Source organism: Pseudorca crassidens, chromosome 2, assembly GCF_039906515.1.
Source record: "Pseudorca crassidens isolate mPseCra1 chromosome 2, mPseCra1.hap1, whole genome shotgun sequence".
Lineage (NCBI taxonomy): Eukaryota > Metazoa > Chordata > Mammalia > Artiodactyla > Delphinidae > Pseudorca > Pseudorca crassidens.
In genome coordinates this window covers 152369200-152393809 of record NC_090297.1, presented here as the reverse complement: position 1 = coordinate 152393809, position 24610 = coordinate 152369200, and the positions used below count along the sequence as shown (strand labels likewise).

General features: G+C 44.3%; 1 long non-coding RNA gene across 2 annotated transcripts in view; it reads left to right on the top strand.

Moving 5' to 3' along the window:
• The first annotated feature begins 1854 nt into the window (after positions 1-1854).
• The window catches only part of LOC137219972 (uncharacterized), a 38758-nt gene continuing 16002 nt past the window's right edge, over positions 1855-24610 (top strand). For both annotated transcript variants that reach the window (XR_010941338.1, XR_010941337.1), the window contains exons 1-2: positions 1855-1920; positions 3631-3715. This is a non-coding gene — a long non-coding RNA (uncharacterized lncRNA). The remainder of the gene's footprint in view (positions 1921-3630; positions 3716-24610) is intronic.

Sequence of the window (24610 nt, the reverse complement as noted above, 5' to 3'; positions counted from 1 at the left end):
TTTCCAATTTTAATTTGCAAGTTGTTTGCTGCTACTTTGAAACTACAGGATTGTGGGTTTAATATGGAATCTTTCCAGTAAAAATCTTTTTATTTTGTTCTTTTTCTTGGTGTTTTAATGGACCACCGTAGTTGCAAATATTTTTCTAAATAGATGAATCCACTTTGTCAACTTCGTGTCTCCAAATTCCATCACCAGAGCAAATCATTTTTAATGGCTAGATTCCATTACCAGTTCAGGCCACAAGCCTGAGTTTTTGAAGCAAATTAATCAGATTAGTGCTGTAACCCAGCTCCTCCCTCCTCTTTTTCTCTATTTTAAATCTTACTGTGAATGGTGAATTTGTCAAAGCCCCTTTTGATGATGAAAGATTGATAGCATTGGAGTCACCACATAATATATTCAACAACTGTTTTTCTTCCTCATTATACCCTATTCCAGGGTCACATCTGGTTTGAAAAACTGGAAAAATGATGTCTTTTTGTTTATTTTTGTTCATTTTCCTCTAATTCCTTAGATTTCTGCCAGATTGGTAGCCTTCGTGACTCTTTTGTTTCTATGCTTGTGAGACAGAAAGGAAAAAGCACCCCCGTTTCCTCAACTCCTAACCCTAAGTCTGTCTGGTCTTAGCCCAGTCCACAAAGGCTAATTCTTTGCTGGGTTTTAGGCATGTGGGCCTCACAGCAGAAGCAGCACTGTGGCTTCCAATGCCTTTCCTAAGAATGTCCCTGGCTGCTGTTGGGACGTTAGCAATGTCCTCCTTCATAAGGGTCTCTGAGACTTTTAGTAAGGAAAAAATAAATAAGTAGATAACAACATTGGGATACACAAATTCCTTTTTTCCCAAATTACTTGTTCTATATTAGCTTCAAAATAAGTGTTCACCAGCTTTGTGTTAAAGAAAGCACCAGTGGACTGCCCACAGTACTGCTTGTTCTGTTTCTGATCAGCTCCAGGCATCAGCAGAATCCATGTAAGTGGAGAACAATTGCTTTGAACAGATATCCTCAAGATAATCCATAATTTTTCCTTTTGCTTCCTCTCTCTTAGTACTCTGATTAGAGGTTGGTCGTCTTTGACACCTGGAATTCAAGACTGGGTCGGGGGAGGTTATGTTTGGGACCTGATCTCAAATGAAATATCTCTACGCAGTTAATGAGTAATTTAAGACTTTTTCTATAGTGCTTATCCCAAAAAGTAGACAAGTGCAGAGAGGGCTGGAGTTAAGCTGGGGCCAGGACAGGACATGAAAGGGAAATTTCTTTATGGATCAAAATATTTGCAGAGTTTCAAGCAGGCGTGGTACCAACAGGCCCCTCTGTTGACTGCTTCCTTCTGCTAAGCTCACCAGGGCATCAGGGTGGAGTGGCTCAGTATCAGGGACGATGTCTCCTGGAACATGTGGCCTAAATCACCTTATCTGAAGGTTGAAGCTCTCAAACTGTTCAAACCAGAAAGGACTTTGAAGTCCCTGTAGCCCAGGGTCTGCCCGACTTTTTTTTTTTCTGCCCGACTTTTAATTTCATGGTCTGTTAGGACTTGGGAGGGAAATAGTTTAAACAATAACAGGTTGTCAATTTTTATTTTGCTTATTGAACAAATAAAATATTCATCTTCTGTCATCATTTCAAAAAAAGGCACTTTAACATAAAAATATGAAAGACTTATTCTTACTCTTAACATAAAGGTTATATCCCAGTTCTCTCCCAGAAGGTCAGTGTCAAGCTCACCAACGTTACACAAATATATTAGAATACGTGTGTGGACGTGCACGCATCCAAATGCACACATGCTTTTCATCATGGCACAAAGGAAACACCTGGTAAATAACAGTCATTATTATTATATTTCCACACACCAGGAAGTCTTCATAAACTGGCCTCTGGGAACTGCAGATAGAGCAACCCCTTCCTCTTCCAGGTAAGGAAAAACTGGTCTAGAGTAGACGTGACTTGTCCAGCTAAGGTCCATGACCAGTTACTGAACATACTGAATAACTTGAGTAGAACTCAAGTCTCTTGACCAAGTATGTATCTCTGAAGTTTCCTAGAAAAAATTGAATTTGGCAAATGGCTGGAATCATTGGGCATCTGTCCAGTGTCTGGAGGGATGGGCAGGGAGCTAGCACTTTAGTGGGGCACAATGAGGTCGGTCAAGAGCCACCAGGAGGTCTGGCTCCTGCTGCCTTCCTTTCCAACCCCAGAGAAAAATGAGAACAGGAGTAGGTTACCGCCTGGGGGTGAGGGGTGAGGGAGTCCCCACGTGAGGCAAGAGGAGGTGAGTAGCTGCGCTTTGCAAATCTTCCTCTTTCTGCCTTCAGTCCCAACACAGAACACCTGCTGAGCCTCTCAGGTCCCGCCTCTCACAACTCCGCTGGGGGTGCCCCCCTCTGCTGCATGAGGTCCTGCCCTTCCAGTCACCAGTCACAGGGAGATGCCCCAACACTATGACTTCTTTTTGCTGTTGTGATTTGGGGGCTATTCTTCATTTCCCAAGCCTTGGTGAGGGCCACTGGGTCAGGTAGGACTGTGTTTAGTGGCTGGTAACACACCCATGTCAGTGAGGCTGCTTTTCGATTTGACGTAGCAGGAAATCAGGTTGCCTGAGGCAGGCTCCTTCAGCCTCTCTGCTCCATCATCCTTTGCTTATGACTTTCATCCTCATGATTGCCTCCTGACCACATGTTCCAGGCAGGAAGAAGAAAAAAGACAATGATAAAAAAGGAAGGGGTGGGCCTATATCAGGAAATCCAACCTTTCTCACAAAAGCTCCAGTAGCTTCTGCAGATGCCTCATTGGTCAGAGCTATGTCAGAGCTCCTAGGTCCAAGGGAGGCTGGGAAATATGTTGTGTCTGAGCAACAAATTGTGATTTATTAGTAAGGAAAGAATGGATAATTGGTAAGAAACATTGTCTGCCAGGAAGGCATAATGAGTAAAATTGAGCCTCTTTGTTTCCCTTTATCTCTAAAGTCTACTTCACCAGGTCACGTTTGAAGGAACTGTTAGTCCAGATCCAGAAACCTTGACATCTATATGGGTCTTCACTGAAACCTCCATGCACATGTGCAGTAGATCACACGGCACACCTAGCCAACCTTTTCTACAAGCCTCTTTATGCTATTATCTACCTCCTCTCAGTACTGCTCTAATCTCCCTCTCTTGCTAAACAAAGTAAAACAGGTCTCTCTTCACTCACACCTCTGACCTCCTGCCCTATGTTTCCATGTTTTCCTTCACTGGTCTCTGTGCCCTTTCTTGTGGAAATTGATTTGGTCTCTGGGCTTTTACAAGTCTAGGCCTCTACCCATCACCCCTATAAGCACAGCCATGGCTGAAAACAAAGAATCTGGGAGATTACATTGGGGCCTGAAACACATCCTTTTATATTTCCCCAGCTACCCAGGTGATGAGTGAACCCATGTAAACTTCAGCCCTGCTTACACATACCACATCTGTAGACACCTGTCAGGGCCAGTGAGCCCCTCTCTGCTGCCATGGAGACCTGGCCGCAGCCTTCCCGCTCAGCCTCTGGCTCTCCTTGCACTCTGTTTTAGTCCAAATTTTCCCTCTCCGCGTTCATACCCATCCTATTGGATTCAGCCCAATAATTTTCATTTACTCCTTCAAAGGCCTACTTAAGATAGACTCTGAGAAGACTCTCTCAGTTAACCTCGCCTGCCTCCAAGCCAGCCAGTCCATGGTGCTACTCTGAAAGTAAGCCCCTGTTTTATATTATTTTTATTTGACTAGGTATTCAACTTTTGGATCTCATGTCTGTTTTCTTTATAGCTGTTTTGTCTCCACCATTAGGCTGTGAGCAACCTGAGGGTAAGGGTAGGGCCTGGGTCTCCCATCAACCCCTCAGAACAAGGGTTACTCTTTTTTTTCTAGCTGGTGTGTTTTGGGCACCTTCCATGTGTCAGACACTGAGGGAGGTGCTAAGGATATAAGGCAGATGCAGTCCCTGGCTTCCCTCTTCTGGTCCTTTTCCTACCCCCAGGATGGTGCTCTGTTGATCCATCTGACTGACCACTGTCATGATGGAGATGAGGGAGGACATTGGGATTCAGCCCCCAGAGATGAGCCCCATCACTGTCTTCCTGGACTCCAAGTTCATACCACTCTGGCAGCTCCTCTGAAAAGTCCCCAGGTCTCCTCCCAGTATCCCGGCTTCCGGTGTTAACTGCGTTGGCTCTGCCTGCCTGCCTACAGCACAGCCAGGGACTGAAGGAGCATTTATTCCAAATGAGGGCAGTCAGCTGAATTTCCAAGTAACAGATTTTTTCCACTTCAATTTTTCTCTTTTACCCAAATAACACATTCATTTTGTGGAAAAGGGATGGGGCAGTTCTTCTAAGGGTTAAAGATTTTCTGAGGAATACCTGGGGGATGGGCAGGGCTCAGCCAAAGCCCTTCTCCTGTTGGGAGGGAAGGCAAGAGGAAGCAATGGAGAGGGCTCTCCAGCCCCCAAGGATGACCGAGGGGATGAGGTCAAGCCAGGGGGCCGAGCCTTTTCTCCTCCCACCCGATTCTCCACCCACCATCCCTTCATCTCTTTCCCTTTTTTTGTCTTCTTCTCTTTCTCTCTTCTTTCCTGTTTTCTTCTGTCCCTCTCCTTCTTTGTTCATGAATTCATTCATTCATGCATTCTCTCAGTGGGCATTGCTTTAGCAGCTGCTGTATGTCAAACACTGTGCTATAAGCTAAAAATACAGAGTAAAAAAGTCAAGGCTCAAGGCTTTTACGGTCTAGGGCCTGTGGAGGGTGGGGCACCCAGATGACAGGCTGGGGGGAGGAGTGACAATTGGCAAAGAGAGTTAACTGCTAAGTCTCCAAGTACATTCAGAGTCTTAGGCAGTACATCTAAAACAGGGAAAACTGGGATCAAGGAGACAGGACTCAGAGAACCTCTAGTGTGTATCCATGCCGCCTGGCTCATTCATCTCTCCTATCCTATCCTAGGCAGAGACATCTCAGTGGTAAAGAACATGGACTGTGTGAGCAGGCTGCCCCCCATTCAAATCCCAGGTCTACCACTTTCTGTGATCATAACAAGTCATCTAATCTTTTATTTATTTATAACAGATTTTCTTTTTCTAGGGCCATTTTGGGTTCACAGCAAAATTCAGCAGAAAGTACAAAGAGTTCCCCATGTACAGCTGCCTCCCCCACCACGCACAGCCTCCCCTACTATCAACATCCTACACCAGAGCGGGGCGTCTGTTATAGTCGAGGAAACTACACTGACACATCATTATCACCCAAAGTCCATAGTTTACCTTCAGGTTCACTCTCGGTGTTGTACATTCTATGGGTTTTGACAAGTGTGTAATGACATGTAGCCAACAGTACACTGTCATTACAGAAATAGTTTCACTGCCCAAAAAACTCTCTGTGTTTGCCTTCCGTTGGTCTTTTTATTCTCAATTTCTTCTTCTTTGGGTGATCATGGGGATAAAACGTGGTAATATATTGTACATGAGTGCCTTGCTTTAGGTGTGAGTTATTAGTATAATATTCCCATGAAAAGCCCAGAGGCCCTCCCCCAGTGGGCCCTGATCGTATTGCACGGTATCGGAGGAAGGAATGAACCAGGTGGTGAGGGGTGAACGCTCTCCGGAACAGTGAGATGACACACTGCCTCAGCTGGTTGGGTGGTAGGCTACTTGGGGAGCAATAGTGGAAGGAGGATATGGAGACGCACAGGATTCCAAAGGGGCTCTGGACTGCTCTCTGCTCCCGAAGTAGCCCATCCAACTTTATCCAGGCAGTCCTCTGACTGCTCTTGGCCGGGGTTTAGAGAGCCTGCGTGAGTCCGGTCCACGTGGCTGATGTGGGGAGGGAGGGAGGGCTCATGCCCAGGCTGGGCCACGCTGGCTTTGGAGAAATTGTTCCTGAAAGTCCCTGGCAGGAAGAGGGCTGCTGTAGGCTGTTAATCTGCAATGCAAATCGACAAGTAAACAGTCTCCAATGAGAATCTCAGATGCCGGGTTCATTGCAGAGACCCAGACACTCATCCTGGGCTCCAGGTGGGGGCCAGCTAGAGGGAACCTGTACATGAGCTGAGGCAGAGCTGCTGGCCTCTCGCCCCTCCCATATCCAGATAGGTATGTTGCCCAGGAGATCTCAGTCTCCTCCTGCCCCAGACAGGCACAGGGAGAAGAAGGCTTGACAGTACAGATGGCACAAATATATCACCTGTTGTTCAGATGGGAAAACTCATTCTAGGGTCTGCTTGGGCTGACTAGACAGAGCAAATGAACTGGACCCTGGTGCTAGAGACATGGGTGGGCTGCGTGGTGGGCTTGGGATTACACGCTCAGTCTCCACCTCCGTTGGGTCTGTCACCAGGCAGGGGCACAGCTGGGTTTGGGGGGAAGCCAGGTGCTTGCTGTATATATACTCAGAATTTATTGGCCTGTGGTAAGCAGGGGTGGGGAGAGAGAGGATGGAATGGAACACATCTGGTGACCTGATGTTTTTGTTTTCCTACTCTTGCTTGGTTGAGGGCTTTTGCTGTGCTTGGGGCTGGAGGAAGAAGTCCGGAAAATGGGATGAGGCCCTAGAAGGGAAGATGGGGGCAGGGAGTGTACGTTACTTAGCTGGGCTCAGACAAGGAGAGCCAGTTTGATCCTGGGAAGGCCTCTGCACCTTACAGAGTGGGAGGGGGCTCAGTTTCCTCGTGTGAAGATTCGATGAGGAAGAAAAGTATGATCACATGAACATTTAGCAGCATTTCCAACAGAGACAAACCCGGCAACCATATCCACACATAAACCCCAAAGAAGTCCGTAAACACATACGCCTGCAAGTATAGGTGCAAACGCAGCCATCAGCTGTATGTACAATGAAAGCTCATGCGTCTTACTTACACGCATGCTGCCTCTGAAGCACAGGCAGCCACGTTCACCAAGACCAGAGGGAGTCTCACTGACCCTACAGATCAAGACCAGCGTGCCTTGAACCATCATCACCCGTTGGATGTTGCAAAGCCTAACGTCCATCTCAAGTTTTCTGCATACTTCCAGAGGGCATGCCTGCTTTTGATGAATCATACAGGCCAGGGTCCCCCGGCCATTCCTCACGACAATCTCTGTTCCACATCACCTCCATGCAGACGGAGAACATGGCAGAAACACTCTCAAGGCTTCCATGATGTGGCAAGCTTAGGAAGATTTGAAGAAATGTACATTATAACAATGCAAAAAACTCAAATAATAGACATTTCTGTTCTTATTTTTAAAAACCTATTGGTCATTCTCACAACTCCAGATCCAGACACTCTCCACCTTATTCAGCAAATCTTCTTTCCCTTCTTCTCTGTTGTTTTATTCTCAGGGGCAAAATTCAAATTCCTCTCATTTTCTTGCATGGAGCAACTCAGCTGTCTCCAACCTCTGTCCCCAACCTTGGCTCCTGAACCCCCTTAAGATAGCCAAAAACTCACTGGAAACTCTGAAAATAGCCCCCGTGGCTTGCTGATTAAGGCCATCTGCCTCTCCCATCTTCCTCTAGAGGGGTAATATATATATACATATATATATATATATATATATATATATATAAAACATCTTTATTGGAGTATAATTGCTTTACAGTGGTGTGTTAGTTTCTGCTTTATAACAAAGTGAATCAGCTACACATATACATATATCCCCATATCTCCTCCCTCTTGCGTCTCCCTCCCACCCTCCCTATGCCACCCCTTTAGGTGGTCACAAAGCACCAAGCTGATCTCCCTGTGCTATGTGACTGCTTCCCACTAGCTATCTATTTTACATTTGGTAGCGCATATATGTCCATGCCACTCTCTCACTTCGTCCCAGCTTACCCTTCCCCCTCCCCGTGTCCTCAAGTCCATTCTCTACATCTGCAACTTTATTCCTGTCCTTCCCCTAGGTTCTTAAGAACCATTTTTTTTTTATTTTTTAGATTCCATATATGTGTGTTAGCATATGGTATTTGGTTTTCTCTTTCTGACTTACTTCAGACTGTATGACAGTCTCTAGGTCCATCCACCTCACTACAAATAACTAAATTTCATTTCTTTTATGGCTGAGTAATATTCCATTGTATATATGTGCCACATCTTCTTTACCCTTTCATCTGTCAATGGACACTTAGGTTCCTTCCATGTCCTGGCTATTGCAAAGAGAGCTGCAATAAACGTGTGGTACATTATTCTTTTTGAATTATGGTTTTCTCAGGGTATATGCCCAGGAGTGGGATTGCTGGGTCATATGGTAGTTCTATTTGTAGTTTTTTAAGGAACTTCCATACTGTTCTCCATAGTGGCTGTATCAATTTACATTCTCACCAACAGTGCAGGAGGGTTCACTTTTCTCCACACCCTCTCCAGCATTTATTGTTTGTAGATTTTTTGATGATGGCCATTCTGACTGGTGTGAGGTGATACCTTATTGTAGTTTTGACTTGCATTTCTCTAATGATTAGTGATGTTGAGCATCCTTTCATGAATTTGTTGGCAATCTGTATATCTTCTTTGGAGAAATGTCTATTTAGGTCTTCTGCCCATTTTTGGATTGTGTTCTTTGTTTTTTTGATATTGAGCTGCATGAGCTGCTTGTAAATTTTGGAGATAAACCCTTTGGCAGTTGCTTCATTTGCAAATACTTTCTCCCATTCTGAGGGTTGTCTTTTCGTCTTGTTTATGGTTTCCTTTGCTATGCAAAAGCTTTTAAGTTTCATTATGTCTCATTTGTTTATTTTTGTTTTTATTTCCATTACTCTAGTAGGTGGGTCAAAAAGGATCTTGCCATGATTTATGTCATAGAGTGTTCTGCCTATGTTTTCCTCTAAGAGTTTTATACTGTCTGGCCTTACATTGAGGTCTTTAATCCATTCTGAATTTATTTTTGTGTATGGTGTTAGGGAGTGTTCTAATTTCATTCTTTTACATGTAGCTGTCCAGTTTTCCCAGCACCACTTATTGAAGAGGCTGTCTTTTCTCCATTGTATTTTCTTGCCTCCTTTATCAAAAATAAGGTGACCATATGTGCATGGGTTTATCTCTGGGCTTTCTATCCTGTTCCATTGATCTATATTTCTCTTTTTGTGCCAGTACCATACTGTCTTGATTACTGTAGCTTTGTAGTATAGTCTGAAGTCCAGGAGCCTGATTCCTCCAACTCTGTTTTTCTTTCTCAAGGTTGCTTTGGCGATTCAGGGTCTTTTGTGTTTCCATACAAATTGTGGAATTTTTTGTTCTAGTTCTCTGAAAAATGCCATTGGTAGTTTGATAGGGATTGCATTGAATCTGTAGATTGCTTTGGCTAGTATAGTCATTTTCACAATGTTGATTCTTCCAATCCAAGAACATGGTCTATCTCTCTATCTGCTTGTATCATCTTTAATTTCTTTCATCAGTGTCTTATAGTTTTCTGCATACAGGTCTTTAGTCTCCTTAGGTAGGTTTATTCTTAGGTATTTTATTGTTTTTGTTGCAGTGGTAAATGGCAGTATTTCCGTGATTTCTCTTTCAGATTTTTCATCATTAGTGTATAGGAATGCAAGAGATTTCTGTGCATTAATTTCGTATCCTACTTCTTTACCAAATTCATTGATTAGCTCCAGTAGTTTTCTGGTAGCATCTTTAGGATTCTCTATGTATAGTATCATGTCATCTGCAAACAGTGACAGCTTTACTTCTTCCTTTCCAGTTTGGATTCCTTTTATTTCTTCTTCTTCTCTGATTGCTGTGGCTAAAACTTCCAAAACTATGTTGAATAATAGTGGTGAGAATGGGCAATCTTGTCTTCTTCCTGATCTTAGAGGAAATGCTTTCAGTTTTTCACCATTGAGAACGATGTTGGCTGTGGGTTTGTTATATATATGGTCTTTATTATATTGAGGTAAGTTCCCTCTATGCCTACTTTCTGGAGGGTTTTTATCATAAATGGGTGTTGAATTTTGTCGAAAGCTTTTTCTGCATCTATTGAGATGATCGTATGGTTTTTCTCCTTCAATTTGTTAATATGGTTTATCACATTGATTGATTTGAGTATATTAAAGAATCCTTGCATTCCTGGGATAAACCCCACTTGATCATGGTGTATGATCCTTTTAACGTGCTGTTGGATTCTGTTTGCTAGTATTTTGTTGAGAACTTTTGCATCTAGTTCATCAGTGATATTGGCCTGCAGTTTTCTTTCTTTGTGACATCCTTGTCTGGTTTTGGTATCAGGGTGATGGTGGCCTCATAGAATGAGTTTGGGAGTGTTCCTCCCTCTGCTATATTTTGGAAGAGTTTGAGAAGGATAGGTGTTAGCTCTTCTCTAAATGTTTGATAGAATTCGCCTGTGAAGCCACCTGTTCCTGGGCTTTTGTTTGGTAGAAGATTTTTAATCACAGGCTCAATTTCAGTGCTTGTGATTGGTTTGTTTGTATTTTCTCTTCCTTCTTGGTTCAGTCTCGGAAGGTTGTGCTTTTCTAAGAATTTGTCCATTTCTTCCAGGTTGTCCATTTTATTGGCATAGAGTTGCTTGTAGTAATCTCTCATGATCCTTTGTATTTCTGCAGTGTCAGTTGTTACTTCTCCTTTGTCATTTCTAATTCTATTGATTTGAGTCTTCTCTATTTTTTTCTTGATGAGTCTGGTCAATGGTTTCTCAATTTTGTTTATGTTCTCAAACAACCAGCTTTTAGTTTTATTGATCTTTGTTATTGTTTCCTTCATTTCTTTTTCATTTATTTCTGATCTGATCTTTATGATTTCTTTCCTTCTGCTAATTTTGGGGTTTTTTTGTTCTTCTTTCTCTAACTGCTTTAGGTGTAAGGTTAGGTTGTTTATTTGAGATTTTTCTTGTTTCTTGAGGTAGGATTGTACTGCTATAAACTTCCCTCTTAGAACTGCTTTTGCTGCATCCCATAGGTTTTGGGTCATCATGTTTTCATTGTCATTTGTTTCTAGGTATTTTCTGGTCCTCTTTGATTTCTTCAGTGATCTCTTGGTTATTTAGTAGTGTATTGTTTAGCCTCCATGTGTTTGTAGTTTTTACAGATTTCTTTTCCTGTAACTGATATGTAGTCTCATAGTATTGTTGTCAGAGAAGATACTTGATACGATTTCAATTTTCTTAAATTTACCAAGGCTTGATTTGTGACCCAAGATATGATCTATTCTGGAGAATGTTCCATGAGCACTTGAGAAGAAAGTGTATTCTGTTGCTTTTGGATGGAATGTCCTATAAATATCAATTAAGTCCATCTTGTTTAATGTGTCATTTAAAGCTTGTGTTTCCTTATTTATTTTCATTTTGGATGATCTGTCCATTGGTGAAAGTGGGGTGTTAAAGTCCCTGACTATGATTGTGTTACTGTCGATTTCTCCTTTTATAGCTGTTAGCATTTGCCTTATGTATTGAGGTGCTCCTATGTTGGGTGCATAAATATTTACAATTGTTATATCTTCTTCTTGGATCAATCCCTTGATTATTATGTAGTGTCCTTCTTTGTCTCTTGTAATAGTCTTTATTTTAAAGTCTATTTTGTCTGATATGAGAATTGCTACTCCAGCTTTCTTTTGATTTCAATTTGCATGGAATACCTTTTTCCATCCCCTCACTTTCAGTCTGTATGTGTCCCTAGGTCTGAAGTGGGTCTCTTGTAGACAACATATATACAGGTCTTAATTTTGTATCCATTCAGCCAGTCTATGTCTTTTGGTGGGAGCATTTAATCCTTTACGTTTAAGATAGTTATTGATATGTATGTTTCTATTACCATTTTCTTAATTATTTTGGGTTTGTTATTGTAGGTCTTTTCCTTCTCTTGTGTTTCATGCCTAGAGAAATTCCTTTAGCATTTGTTGTAAAGCTGGTTTGGTGGTGCTGAATTCTCTTAGGTTTTGCTTGTCCATAAAGGTTTTAATTTCTCCGTCGAATCTGAATGAGATCCTTGCTGGGTAGAGTAATCTTGGTTGTAGGTTTTTCCCTTTCATCACTTTAAATATGTCTTGCCACTCCCTTCTGGCTTGCAGAGTTTCTGCTGAAAGATCAGCTTTTAACTTTATGGGGATTCCCTTGTATGTTATTTGTTGTTTTTCCCGTGCTGCTCTTAATATTTTTTCTTTGTATTTAATTTTTAATAATTTGATTAATATGTGTCTTGGCATGTTTCTCCTTGGATTTATCCTGTATGGGACTCTCTGCACTTGCTGGGTTTATTACTTCCTTTCCCATATTAGGGACGTTTTCAACTATAATCTCTTCAAATATTTTCTCAGTCCCTTTCTTTTTCTCTTCTTCTTCTGGGACCCCTATAATTCGAATGTTGGTGCGTTTAAGGTCGTCCCAGAGGTCTCTGAGACTGTCCTCAATTCTTTTCATTCTTTTTTCTTTATTCTGCTCTGCAGTAGTTATTTCCACTATTTTATCTTCCAGGTCACTTATCTGTTCTTCTGCCTCAGTTATTCTGTGACTGTTTCCTTCTAGAGAATTTTAAATTTCATTTATTGTGTTGTTCATCATAGTTTGTTTGCACTTTAGTTCTTCTAGGTCTTTGTTAAACGTATTTTCTCCATTCTATTTCCAAGATTTTGGATCATCTTTACTAACATTACTCTGAGTTGTTTTTCAGGTAGACTGCCTATTTCCTCTTCATTTGTTTGGTCTGGTGAGTTTTTATGTTGCTCCTTCATCTGCTCTGTGTTTCTCTGTCTTCTCATTTTGCTTAACTTATTGTGTTTGGGGTCCCCTTTTCACAGGCTGCAGGTTCGTAGTTCCCATTGTTTTTGATGTCTGCCCCCAGTGGCTAAGGTTGTTTCAGTGGGTTGTGTAGGCTTCCTGGTGGAGGGGAATGGTGCCTGTGTTCTGGTGGATGAGGCTGGATCTTGTCTTTCTGGTGGGCAGGACCATGTCCAGCGGTGTGTTTTGGGGTGTCTGTGACCTTATTATGATTTTAGGCAGCCTCTCTGCTAATGGGTGGGGTTGTGTTCCTGTCTTGCTAGTTGTTTGGCGTAGGGTGTCCAGCACTGTAGCTTGCTGGTTGTGAGTGGAGCTGGGTCTTAGTACTGATATTGAGACCTCTGGAAGAGCTTTCGCCATTTGATATTACAAGGAGCTGGGAGGTCTCTAGTGGATCAATGTCCTGAACTCGGCTCTCCCACCTCAGAGGCACAGGCCTGACACCTGGCCAGAGCACCAAGACCCTGTCAGCCACACAGCTCAGAAGAAAAGGGAGAAAATAAGAAAGAATGAAAAAAAAATAAAGTTATTAAAATTAAAAATTTATTAAAAATAAAAAAGTAAAAAAAAGAAAGGAAGAAAGAAGAGAGCAACCAAACAAAAAACAAATCCACCAATGATAACAAGCGCTAAAAACTATACTAAAAAAAAAAAAAGGATAGAACTCTAGGACAAATGTTAAAAGCAAAGCTATACAGGCAAAATCACACAAAGAAGCATACACATTCACAAAAAGAGAAAAAGGAAAAAGATATATATATCTACATATTAAAAAAAAAGGAAGAGAGCAACCAGATCAATAAACAAATCTACCAATGATAATAAACTCTAAATACTAAACTAAGATAAACATAAAACCAGAAACAAATTAGATGCAGAAAGCAAACCCCAAGTCTACAGTTGCTCCCAAAATCCAATGCCTCAATTTTGGAAACATTTGTTGTCTATTCAGGTATTCCACAGATGCAGGGTACATCAAGTTGATTGTGGAGATCTAATCCGCTGTTCCTGAGGCTGCTGGGAGAGATTTCCCTTTCTCTTCTCTGTTCGCACAGCTCCTGGGGTTCAGCTTTGGATTTGGCCCCGCCTCTGCGTGTAGGTCGCCTGAGGGCGTCTGTTCTTCGCTCAGACAGGATGGGGTTAAAGTAGCAGCTGATTAGGGAGCTCTGGCTCACTCAGGCCGTGGCGGGGGGGGGGGGGGGGGGGGGGGGGAGGGGAGGGAGGGATATGGATGCGGGGCGAGCCTGCAGCGGCAGAGGCCGGCATGATGTTGCAACAGCCTGTGGCGCGCTGTGTGTTCTCCTGGAGAAGTTGTCCCTGGATCACGGGACCCTGGCAGTGGCGGGCTGCACAGGCTCCCTGGAGGGGAGGTGTGGATAGTGACCTGTGCTTGCACACAGGCTTCTTGGTGGCTGCAGCAGCAGCTTTAGCATCTCATTCCTGTCTCTGGTGTCTCTGCTGATAGTCACGGCTCGCGCCTGTCTCTGGAGCTTGTTTAGGTGGTGCTCTGAATCCCCTCTCCTTGCAAATCCCGAAACAATGGTTTCTTGCCTCTTAGGCAGGTCCAGACTTTTCCCCGGACTCCCTTCCGGCTAGCTGTGGCGCACTAGCCCCCTTCAGGCTGTGTTCACGCAGCCAACCCCAGTCCTCTCTGGGATCTGACCTCTGAAGCCCAAGCCTCAGCTCCCAGCCCCCACCCGCCCCGGCAGGTGAGCAGACAAGCCTCTCAGGCTGGTGAGTGCCGGTCCGCACTGATCCTCTGTGCGGGAATCTCTCCACTTTGCCCTCTGCACCCCTGTTGCTGCGCTCTTCTCCGTGGCTCCAAAGCTTCCCCCTTTCCACCCCCCCCCCCCCCCACCGTCTGCCAGTGAAGGGGCTTCCTAGTGTGTGGAAACCTTTCCTCCTTCACAGCTCCCTCCCACTGGTGCAGGTCCGGTCCCTATTCTTTTGTCTCTGTTTTTTCTTTTTTCTCTTGCCCTACCCAAGTACCAGGGGAGTTTCTTGCCTTTTGGGAAGTTTGAGATCTTCTGCCAGCGTTCAGTAGGTGTTCTGTAGGAGTTGTTCCATGTGTAGATGTACTTCTGATGTATTTGTGGGGAGGAAGGTGGTCTCCACGTCTCACTCCTCTGCCACCTTGAAGGTCCTCTCAAGGGTAGTTTATATTTTTCTAGTTGAACTTAAATATGCAAATACACACTTAGCCACAGAAACACAGAACTCTCTGTCCATGTCACCAGACAGGTTAGGCAGAAGACGAAGTCATCTCTGCCATGCTCAGGTCAGTAAGCTAAATCTAACCTTCTGCCTCCTCCCCCACCCCCTCCCCACTTCCCGCTTCAAGGGTTCTATGGGCTCTTCTAACCGTGGACTTATTAATTTATAAAGTCAACATCACTGAGAGTCTGTTTATGCCAACCAGTCTTCTTGGGATACAAAGATGAATGAAACGAAGCCATGGAACATAGGAGCTCAAATCATAGATGCGGGGGGCAGATAAGTACAAGGGTAATCATGATTTAATGAGATTATGCCTGTGATATGGAAGTAAAATGTGCTGCTGGAATACAGACGAAGGGTAATTTAATCAGTTTGGCAGTGGAAGTATGGAGAAGGTGTGCAAGATGAGTAAAAGTTCATCACGTAAAAAAGAGGAGTTGTCATTGGGGACCAAACCAAGCCATCATTCATTCATTCATCCATTCATACCTTCACTCACTAATTTTTAGGACTGTGATAAGCAATAAACAAGACAGACAGACTTTACTTTTTTTTTTTTTTTTTTGGCAGTACGCGGGCCTCTCACTATTGTGGCCTCTCCTGTTGCAGAGCACAGGCTCCAGACGTGCAGGCTCAGTGGCCATGGCTCACGGGCCCAGCCGCTCCGCGGCATGTGGGATCTTCCCGGACCGGGGCACGAACCCGTGTCCCCTGCATCAGCAGGCGGACTCTCAACCACTGTGCCACCAGGGAAGCCCCAGACTTTACTTTTAATGGAAACTTTAATACACATGGGAGTGTTCTGGAAAGGGAAGCTGAGTGAGATGAACCTCTCTAAGGAGGTGACACTTAGGCTGAGACCTAAAGGAAGAATAAGCATTAGCTAGGTGAAAAAGAGTGGAAATATGTTCAGGCAGAGGAAGGAACATGTTCAAATCTAAAAGTGAGAAAGAGTTTCATGCTTATGAGAAACAGCAAGACGTCTGGTGTCATTGATGCTAAGAGACACGGAGGAGAGTGCCATGAAATGAGGCTAAGGAAGTAGGAAGGTTCCAGACATATTAAGGGATTCCCCCAACACACACACTTCCTCCTGATATGGCTGTGTGCAGAATTAGGGGGAACACTAAGAAGACAGAGCCTGAAGTTTAACTCTATGAGTTGAGTTCAACTCTATGAGATTAAAGAGCTTTGGGCTGGGAGCTCCTCTGCATCCAGTCACTTGGTATGGGAGATGTGGTCTAGGAAGAATACAAGTGTAAGCCAACAGAGCTGCAACCTTGGTATACTGTAGCCGTGTCACATGAAGGCATGGGATTCTCCTCCCTTAAAGACTCACCATCATGGCTGGTACAGGGCCATGGATCAACACAGATGTCACGCAGCATCAGATAGGAATGCATCAGTCAAATGTGACCATCCTACAAATAAGACGCCATATAACACTCAAAGGTGGCCAAAAGAAAGGACCCGATGGTGGCCTGGCATATTCTCAAGTTCCCCCCTTCTTTTGGCCTTTGAATGCAGATTGACTATCTTGGACTAGGCGACCACTATGGTCCTTAGGCCCAAAATGGGTACAGATTGAGGCTCAAGTGGTTAGTGTGAATAGTAAACAGAGGCAAGTCCTTATTTTTATTCCAAACCTGTAACATTAATCATACAAGTTACACTAAATGTTTTTGATGCAACACCATCAAAAGCATTTAGACTAGGAAATGTAAAGATCAGAATTACGTTTGTAAAAGATTACTTTGAATGCTGGTGAGTTCAAAGTATTCATGGAATACTTTGGAATGCATTAAAGGAGAGAAAGAGAATAAAGCCTGAGAGACTAATTAGGAGGTTTTATTAGTTAGAAATGCTTTCAGCTTCAAGTAAGAGAATACCCAACATAGTTTAAACCTTGGTTTAACAACAAGAAGTCAGGAAATCAGGCATCCCCCAGGTATGGTTGGGCAGCTCAATAATATCATTAAAGACCCAAGCTTGTTCTATCCTTCCACTCCACCACTGTCCATGTGTTGGCTTTTTATTCTCTTGCTTGTCCCCTCATGTTTGCAAGATGATTGTCTTACCTCAAGACACAATAATCTTATTGAAGGCAGAGAAAAGGAGGAAGGAACAGTGCTAGCCACCATCTGTTCCTTTTCTCAGAAAAGCAAAACTTTCCCAGAAGCTCATCACAGATGTCTCCTTACATCTCATTTGTCAGAATTGGATCACAATGCCCCTCTAACTGCAAGCAAGACTGCAAAATTGAAAATCTGGATTGTACGTTATAATTCAGTGCCTGAAGCTAGAAACATTGCTGCCTGGAGCAAAATTGGGGTTCTCATAGCCAGGTGAAAAGAGAAATGACTGTTGAGTAGGAAATAAACAGCAATGGTCACAGAGGCAAGAGAAGAGGGCCCCAGATAAGATACATTGGAGATAGAGATATTTAAAAGGTGGAAGTTACAGAACTTGGTGATGGGATGAGGAGAATAAAGGAGGGAAAGAGGAAAAGGTTGATTTCCAGGTTATCTGCCAGTTTGGGCAGCCAATGGATTATAATGTCATCAGAAAATATGAGGAAAAAACACAGATGTGGGGAAGATGAAGAGTCTACTTTTAGACATTTTGAGTTTGAGGAGTTTGCATATATCCAAGTATTAATATCATGTATGTAGGTGGATATATCACTCTGGAGCACAGAAGTAAGGTCTGGGCTATAGATATGGATTTGGGAATCATTGGAAGCCATGGGAGTAAAGGGGTTTATTTAAGAGGATGCCTTGGGTTACACAGAAAGAAATACAACTCAAACAAGGTTAAGGAGAGAAAAAGAACAAATTTGGCTCACACAGCAGGAAAAACATAGGATGGGGCTAAATTATGGTCCAAGAGCATCTAATACTGATACTCAGATCTGGAAGTTGGTTTTTTTCTCTTCCCTCCAGCTCCCACTTTATCTTTTATAAGATAACAAACCATTTCTGTGTATATTACTTCATTATATCCTCATGACTATCCCTTGAAGCAGGTATATTATTATCCCCACTTTAAACATGAAAAATCAAAGCCTAAAAGATTAAATGTCCTGTCCTCACTCAAGAAGGGAAAGGAATTTAGATTTGCAGTCTGCAAGGGACATGAACCTTTGACTCTCAGAGCTCCTAGACCTTTAGCTATGGGCAGAAAGGGCCTTTCAACGAAGCTGTAAATTATCTCCTTCTTGTTGTCATGTAGACAAGCATGAGCGATGATTGTCTCTCTCTTGCAACAACTCACTGAAGGTCAGCAGGAACTGACCAACACAAGTCAACATCCCAACATTTTTCTATCAAGCCCCCTAAATCACCACTCCTGGAGTTGTTTGACTTTTGTCAACAACAAATCATGGGAATGATTTGAGCATGTATAAAAAATGAATAAGATCCAGGAAAGCAGAAAAGATGGAAGATATAGAAAACAGAGGTGTGAAGGCGGTAGAGCATGGGATCCGTAGTGCCAATGGAAAGACTGGCCTCACAAGCTGCCGTCCATTGTAACAGGAAGGCCAGAAGAGAGAATGGGAAAGGATGCAAGGAAGATTGTATATGTCTATGTCAGCTTGCTCTACCCCATTTCAATACCTTTCTATATTACCTTACTCTGTTATAGAGGCTGGAAAGAGCAAAACTAAAATTGCTGATGTCCCTTGCAGAGTTCTAGTCAATGGGAGTAGCTGAAATCCTAGAGGGGGCTTTCCCTTCCTGAATAAAATGGCAAAGCATCTCTAGCAGTGGGCTTTTCCTTCCCACCTTTTTATTTCCTCTCTTTTTCTTGACTGGGCATTGGCTTTGATGCCTGGATATCCAGCAGCTATATTGCAACCATGAGGAGAAAGTTCACACACTAAGGATGATGGAACAGGAAGACAGAGCCTGGTACATTAATGATCTCCTTGAGCAGCTGCACTTGGTACTATCTATCTCCACACTTTTTGTTTCATTGAGGAAGGAAGGAAGGAAGGAAAGAAGGAAGGAAGAAAACAACTTTCTTAGTTAAGCCATTATCTGTCAGGGTTACTATTACTGATAACTAAACATAAACCTGGTTTATGTATACCCCTGGGGCCTCTGGGTTGCCTCCTTTTATTCCTGGATGCACTCCCCTGACAGCTGTGGACACAATACTAATGGCAGTAGATGCTGGGGCTCACTGGGCCATGCCATAGAACATGTGGGTATCAAGACTCCTGTATAAGTACGACAGGAGAGTGGAAGGAGCTGGGTTAGCAGACCTAGAGGAGCTTCTCTTTGGAAGGGAGTAGGGAAGGCAAGAGAGACACGCTGTGTAGCAGAAAGAGCAGTTGACTGGGATTAGTTATCCTGGTCCTAGCCCTCAGCCTGCCACTATCTGTGTGACCTCTCTGGGCCTCAGCCTATAAAATGAAGGATTTGAGCTAGATCAGTGGTTCTCAACTTTACCAAAAGGAAGAAGAACCCTATATTTTTTGAAAGACTTTCGATCTACCTAACTGCATTTATCAAACTATTCATATTCCCATGAGAATACTCTTGATATAATTCCAGCCAAAAGCAAAGAAAAACAACTTTTAAATTTAGCCTGTTTAGTCTTATCATAGGATAAAATTTCCATTAGTTCTTTAGAAAGTTGTAAATGTTTCTCGGGTCCACATTATTATCTTTGAGGACTCGTCATAATCTAGGGATTCGCCTAGGAGAGCTCTGAGGTCCAATTCCCTCTCCCATGATGCCGGAGCCCTGTGCCCCTTAGCAGCCAGTGGAGGTACATTTTCCATTCTGCTCGTAGGCTCAGTTCTGATTTCCAGTGCCAGGAGCTATCTTATTTCCTTTATGAAAAACAAGCCTGTCCTAATGGCCCATTCCTGCTGGCCTGAGAGTACCTCATTTGCCCTGAGTGTCTGCCAGCCCTCCTCAAAGGTAATCTTTCTCTACCTTACCCCACCTTCCTCCTCATGCCAGGAGGGAGCTGTCTCACCTAAACCTTCATCTCAATTACCCTGCTGTGCAACCTTCTGACCTGAGAGACCTGGAGACCCTCTCAGCCAGTCTGAGGAATGAGCCCTGATCCTTTCCCTCAAGTAGCTCCCTCTGCTGCTGAAGAGAGAGGGGCAGAGACTCTCAATCCAGTTGAGTAGATGCTGTCATGGAGAATCCAATTTGCTGCTGAAGCACTTAATGGTCAGTTCTGCTTGGACGTGGGAAGGCCAGAGAGAGGTGGGAGAGAAGGTGATATCTGAGTAGAGCCTGAAGGGTGAAGGGAGAGCCAGGGCAACATTTGAAGATCAGTGCCACAAAGGAAGGTTGGGTTGGGCTGGGGAAGGGCGGGGCTTGCATGCTAGTTCCTAACTCATTTGCCTGACAACTTTATTTAAGGCCTCCCTCCCTCCCTGCCTTCCTTCCTCTCATAAATATTTATTGAGCATCTTTTTTGTGTCAGATATCCTTTAGGTGGTAGAAACAAATGAATAAGACATGTCTTGTCTTGAAGGAGCAGACACTCAGGAGGCAAGGATATATCCACTCTATTCCTGCTCCTTAGAAGGGACTGGTAAGGATTGTTCCTCCCACCCTCTCTGACCCTGACACCTCACTGCTCTAGAGGAGTCCAGGCCTGGACAGAGGATGAGTGGCACGCTCAGAAGGCATGGGCAGTTAGTGGAGAGCCTGTGGTGGGATCATCATAAAATAATCCTCAGTGAAGCTGTAATCCTAGTGGATCCTGGAGGAGAGAGGCCAGCACCAATCAAGTCTGTTCAACAAACTTTACCAAGGATCTCCTAAGCCCAGTGCTACTATTGGAGTTCCCGGGGAGAGGAAGTATTCCTTTCCCCTCAAAGCATGCACATTAAAGTTGTTGAGACAAACACACAGTGAGAATGTTAGGGAGAGTAAGATAACTTCCCTGGGAGAGGTACAGAAAGCTCAGAGACAGGGAAGAGCCTACCCAGTCAGAATGGTTAGAAATGGAGAGAGCAGCTGTTGGGATGAGCCTTCTCATCAGTTAGGACAGCCTTTGGCTACATGTGACAGAAACCTGATTACTGAGGTTTAACAAATAGGTGTTTGTTTTTCTCTTGTAACGAAAAGTGTGGAGGGAGGCCCGTGCAGGTCTCAAGGATGTCATCAAGGACCCAGGCCCCCTCTGTCTTCCGGGCCAGCATCCTTAATATGCAGCCTTCTTGGGTTGGAAGTTGGCTTCTCCGCCCCCAGGCATCAATCACATCATAGACTTTCAAGGCAGCAAGAAAGTGAAAAGCAAAAACACATGCCAGATATATTACCGCTCTGCCTCCTCCTTTTTTGTTAAAATAAATGTCTATCTCATTGGCCAGAACTGTGTCACATTATCACCTCTAGCAACAAAGAAGCCTGGAAAATCATTATTTTTAGGATGGCCCATTGATCTCCCTTCTCCAAACAAAATCAATGTACTGTAAATGAGGCAGAAGGGGAGCACAGGTACGGGCTGGACAGCAAGCAGTGCCTGCCAGAACCCTAAAGAATCAGTAGAACCCGCTAGAATGAAGTGTGGAAAGACTTCCAGGCAGAGGAAACAGCAGGAGCAAAGGCGCAGGGTGCGAATGTGCCAGGCATGTTTGGGGCACCACGAATATTCCAGTTCAGCTGGAACATAGGGAGTGACTAGTGGGAAGAATGGACTCTCTCACACCGTCCCAGCCCACCCTTCCCCCTCCCCGTGTCCTCAAGTCCATTCTCTATGTCTGCGTCTTTATTCCTGTCCTGCCCGGGACTAAGTTCTTGAACAAACACTAACATGGCACTCACTATGTGTCTGACACTGTGCTAAGCACTTTCTATATAGTAACCAGTTAGTCCTCATAACAGCCCCATGGGTTAGGTACAATATTAGCAATGTGTTACAGATAAGGAAACTGAGGTACAGAGAGGTTAAGTAACTTGCCCAAGGCTCCACAGTCACTCACAGCAGAGTCAGATTTTGAGCCAGAGTCCATGTTCTCAAGGACCTCAGTGTGAGGCCACTGTGTGGAAGCTTCAGGAAGTTCTCTGGGTCACAGAAGACATGCTCTCTAAGGGGATGGTCAAAGATGCCAAGGGCTAGGAGGGAGTTAAGCATGGACATGGCTGACCTCTGTGACCTCCGAGGACTGTCTCTCACCTTATGCCCTATCCAGGGCTGCTAGAAGTCTAAAATGGATTAATGGAAATGAAGGTGCTTTGATAAAGTTGGGCTGTGCTCCCTAAATACAAGGTCATGCCATTCCGCAGGTTGGCCAGCACTGGAATATCAATGAGGTCTTCTAGTGAGACTGAAGGTCAAGGACACTGAGAGGCAGGGAAATTATTTCCCTTCTGGCCCTGCCTGCCTGCTCTCCATTCCTGCCCTTCCCCAACTCCAGAAGGGTGAGTGGAGAGAGTGAGGCAGAAAGGAGTAAGGAGGCAGTCAACACAAGAAAAGACAGGCTGCCCTTAAAACGGCAACCAAAAGTCCCCTCCTGACTTAGAGGTTTGGTCTATGCGCTGAGCTTTTGGATTAAACTGAAACCCTTTGGCCCATCCTGCCTGCTGGGCACAGGGTTTGTTTTCCCAGCAGATCACTTCAGCCTGACCTGAAACTTTTCTAGCAAAGGGTCAGTGCAGACCAGGAAGAGGGCCTGGGGCAAGAAGAGATAGTAGCACCCATCTTGCATCATGGGCGAAGGCCCCGGGGGGTCTCTGGCATTTTGTCAGAGGAGCCAGGAAGGCAGCCTCGATTCCTACTTCTCCCCAAGCCGACAGCTGGGTGAGACAGCTCCAGGGCCCAGCCTGCAGACTCACTTCAGTTGTTCTGTTTCCATCTGTCCCTGACTGACTGCCTCAGGAGCTGCGGTGTGGTAGACAGAGATAAGCTCTCTGCCAGAGGCAGTATGGAGCGTGGCTGGGAAGATGTCTGGGTCCAGGAGGGGCTGTGTACAGGAGACATTATGTAGCCGCCGTCTAAAGACAAATTACAGGGATGGGGAGGATGGAGAGAAGGGACGGAGGTGGCTCCTGAAGCCTTGGGGAAGGAGAAAGGGAAGCTAAATTAGGACAGTGAAGAAAAAATAAACACAGAGAGTAGAAAAAGGAAGGAAGAAAGTAAAAAAACGAGCTTTTTGCATCCTCCTGGAGGGCGAAATAGAGAAGATAGCTTCACTGCTAAACTTCAGCAAGAAGCATTGGGTTAGATCTTAGATTTCAAGATGGGGGGGCCACCCACCCACTTTTATCCACTGGCATGGTTGCACAGTGAGACGTCTTCCTTAGAAGCTGGAAGAGGGATGGGTTCTGAATACATCCAGGGAAACGGGCTTAGGGACCTCCAGAAGCCATTCTAAGTAGACTTCACAGTTTCCTCAGAGCCAGGGAAAGAAGAGAGAAGCAAGAACTGGGAGGAAGGAGGGCAGAACTGACATTAATTGAAGGCCACAGTGTAGACTGTCTGCTGACATTCTGTCACTGAATGCAGACACTGGCCCCCGTGCAGGGGCTAGATCTCTCTTTCACAAGGGAATAATCTGAATGCTATACAAGGTCAAATGGCAATTAAGTAGCAGAATCAGGATTTGAACTCGAGTCTGGCACAAATGCCCACGATCTTTCCACCAACGTACTTCTTGGGAAAAGGCAGTAGGAGGAGGCTTAGTGGGAGTCGAGGAAGAGAGCCTGCTATAGTGGAAAGAATGCTGAACCTCAAAGACCAAGGTCAAATATCTGGATCTGACGTGCAAGAGATGTCTTATGACCTTGGGCAAATAATTTCCATCTCCTAGTCTCAGTTTCGCATCTTATAAAGTGAGAGCTTGGGCTAGGTGCTCTCTAAAGCCTTTACTGTCTCTAAGCACATAACGTTTAGTTGGGAACCTGCTTCCATTTACCACAGTAGCCTTCTTTTTCCTACTTCTGGTATTATGTTCTATTCTGGGCATGGGAACTAGGGGTGGGTACCCCTTCCTGCAGCCCATTCGAGATTGAGGGCAGAGACTAGAAATTATGATGACACTTTCTAACGTGGTGTGATCAATTAATTAACCAAATAAATAAACAAATATGTATTAAACCTACCATGTGCTTGACATGGTGCTTAGTTGGTGATACAAAGGGGAATGAGACTTGACTTCCAGGTCCACGGAGCTTACGGGCTAATGGGAAACCCACATCCACAAGGGATATTGGCCGAATGTGATCAGAAATCACTAACACTTTATGGAAAATCTTGGTAAGCCATGCCCATTTCAGCCCAGGCTCCTCCACTCAGAGACGTATGTGAGCCAAGGTCAAGGGTGTTTGGGACCACACCTTCTCTATTTTGTCAGCTGTACCTTCGGCCTCTTGGATGCTGGCCACCTCTGACATTGGCACCCACGTTGAAATTGTAGTCAATTGTCTCTGACTGTGGTTGGCAGTCTCTGGGGGAACCTGGGAGAACTTGTTCATGGCCAGTGGACGGTGATAAGGGGCAAGCATGGAGCAGTGTGGCCGCACTCAGGAGGGCTTGAGACAGGCTGGGACCCAGGAAGGACCCTTTGCTGCAGTGCTTGTACCTGGACACACGTCTCCTCGAGCAACAGAACACAAAGAAACCATAAGGGACTAAAAATAAATGTGTGCATGCACAACTGGGGCAAATTCTGGACAACGAGATATAAAGAGACCAAAAAACCCAACTGCCACTT